The following is a 3,121-nucleotide window of genomic DNA, read 5'->3' on the forward strand; positions in this document are numbered from 1 at the left end:
TCTCATGTAGGTCAGGCTGGCCTTGAACATCCGATCCTCCTGCCTCCACCTCCCTAGTGTGGGGTTATGGGCATGTGCCACCACCCCAGGCCTTTCAGGAAGCTTTTATTTTTTTTATATATGTTCAGGGCTGGAGAGATGGCTCAGCAGTTAAGAACACTGGCTGTTCTTGCAGAAGACTCAAGTTCAAATCCCAGCACCCACATGGCAGCTAAAAACTGCTAGTGCCAGGGGATCTGACAGTCTCTTCTATCCTCTGTGGGCATTGCACAATGCAGATGCACTTACCTATGTGCAGGCAATACACGCATACACATAAAATGAAAATAATAAATAAAAATTTAAAAAAATGTTCTTTTTCAAGAGAAAGAAAACAAGTGCCTCAGCAAAGATCTTCGGGGCCTCCAAACCACAGTCTTTTTTTTTCCCTTTGGTCTTTTTGAGACAGGGTCTCCTTATAGTCCCAGTTGGTCTGGAGCTCATTCTGTAGACCAGGCTGGCCTCGAACTCACAGAGTTCTGCCTCATCTGCCTCTGCCTCACAAGTGCTGGGATTAAAGGCACATACTACCACACTCAGCACTTAAGTTCTCAACCTTATAAAGCAACTATGTTAGTTAAATATTGGTTCTCTGCCACCTTCAGCCCTCAATACTTAATACTTTAAGAAAAAGATATTCAAATGGAATTAATAAAGACATTGATAAACTCATGAACATGGGAGCGGAGACAAGTCTTCAGTGATGGTAGTGGCTGTTGTTGCTGTGATGATTGATGGTCTTATAACTAGGACAACTGGGCACTTCCCTCACGCTGTTTCAATTTGTCCACAAAACTCTGCAGGTGTGGTTTGTTTCACACACACCCTGACACATGTTACTGCAAAAGGCAATGCAAATCCATGTGTCCCTGACAGAAAAGCAGGCTACTAAGGAGTTTTTTGGAACCATATGGGTCCTGCGTGATTTAAGATTCAGAGCTGGAGATGAAGAGAAGCATTACGGACAGACATCTCTCCAAAAATATAACTGCTCAGGGGCTGGAGGGACGGCTCAATGGTTAAGCACGTTTGTAGCTCTTACAGAGGACCCAGCACCCATACCACCTGAAACTACAGCTCCAGGGGATCTACTGTCCTCTTTTAGGTTCCACAGGCACTCAAACTCATGTGCGCAGATGCACACATGCAAAATGAAAAATAAATCTTAAAAAAAGAACAAATCTAACTGCTCAGAAAAGTTCGACTCTTACATTTGTTGAAAGTAAAAGGAGAGAATAGCTGGGCACAGCAACAGCCCCCACAGGCGCATCATTTCCTTCTGTAAAAGTGCCTGTCACCTTTGAATGTCACAGAAACTACTGCTCTTCTGAATCTGAAAGGACTATGATCTCATGAATAAAGTTATGATATGCAATATTGCTTTTAGCTTTTTTTAAAATACTTTATTATTATTTTTATGTGTATGCATGTATTGCCTGCATGTAGGTAAGTGCACCCGTGTCTTGCAATGCCCGCGGAGGACAGAAAAGGCTGTCGGATCCCCGGGAACTGGAGTTATGGACAGCTGTTAGCTGCCATGTGGGTGCTGGGATTCGAACCCGGGTCTTCTGCAAGAACAACCAGCGTTCCTAACCGCTGAGCCATCTCTCCAGCCCTAGCTTTTAGCTTTTAAAGCTAAACTAAACTAAAATATACAGAAGTTGTAGAAAAAATGCCTTTGTTTCCAACTAATATGAACTGCTAAATCAATAGAACATGTTGCTTATTTCAAGCAGACAGGAACAAATCCCACTGAACAGAAGGAATTATGTGGAGGAAATTCACTTTTCATCCAACAAACACACATCAAACGCTTTCTGCAATACTTACGCAAAACTGGAATTCCATTAGGAATCAGAGATGCGAGCATTTCTTCAGATAAATGAATTCCATTTCTGCTCCATCACTTAGAAAGGACTATAATTTAGGCAAGTGTGTGGCAGCCCAGCCATACCATCATCTGATCATCTTCAAGCCACGATATTCCAGGAGCATAGCATTAATGAGTCCTTCTTAAAACTTAAAAAAAAAATTCATCAGCAGTTGTGCTGGATAGCTTTAGTGTCAACTTGACACACCTGGTTTGAGGGCGCCTCAACTGGGGAATTTCCTCTATTGGACTGGCCTGTGGCCATGTCTGAGGGGCATCTTCTTGATGAGTGATGCGGGAGGGCCTAGTCCACTGTGGGTGGTGCCACCCCTGGGAAGGTGGGCCTATGTGGCATAAGAAAGCAGGCTGAGCAGGGCCAAAGGAGCAAGCCAGTAAGCAGTGTTCCTCCATGCCTTGTGCTCCAGCTCCTGCCTCTAGGTTCCTGCCCTGAGTTCCTACCTTGGGCTCCCAGATGAACTGTGACCTGGGATATGTAAGCTAAATAAACCCTTTCCTCCCCAAGTTGGTAGTGGTCAGAGTATTTTGTCACAGCAATGGAGAAACAAACCAGGACAGAAATTGGTACCGAGAGTAGGGTATTGCTGTGACAGACCTGACCTTGTTGTTTTGGGGAGGACTTTGGAAGTGTTTGGAACTTTGGACTGGAAAAGCCATTGTATGCTCAGAGTTTGTTGCAGTGGAGCTTGGAACAGTTATGCTGAAAGAGCTGTAGATGATGGAGGCCTGGCTTGTGAAGCTTCAAAGGGAAACAGAGACCATCAGGGCTGTTTGCGTGAGATTTTAGATTGAGAATCTGTGGGTTCTGGTCGGCTGGGGCTGAAGAATCAGCTGTGATTAAGAAGAGACCAGAACCTGAAGAAAAACCTTTGCTTTACTGGGACAATTGATGCTGGTTAGCTGGGGCTGAAAAATCAGCTGTAAGTAACAAGAGACCAGCATCACTGTGGTGGAATCTTCTGGGAGGTATTTCCTCAGGGTCAGCACACAGAGGGGACCTGCACCTCTATTTCAAGCTGGAAGTAGGAGTTGGTAATGTGTAAGAGTCTCCTGCATGGTTCTGGTGTTGAAAGCGTGAAGGGGTCACAGAGAGCAGCTGAAGCTTGGCACTCTGAGAGGCCGGGAAAGGCCATAGGTGAAAGTGCAGCTTCAGTTGCAGGGAAGGCCCCAGGATTGAAGGGGTCATGGAGAGAA

The sequence above is a fragment of the Nannospalax galili genome, unplaced genomic scaffold (assembly GCF_000622305.1).
Source record: "Nannospalax galili isolate Female #2095 unplaced genomic scaffold, S.galili_v1.0 scaffold120, whole genome shotgun sequence".
In the NCBI taxonomy this organism is placed as follows: domain Eukaryota; kingdom Metazoa; phylum Chordata; class Mammalia; order Rodentia; family Spalacidae; genus Nannospalax; species Nannospalax galili.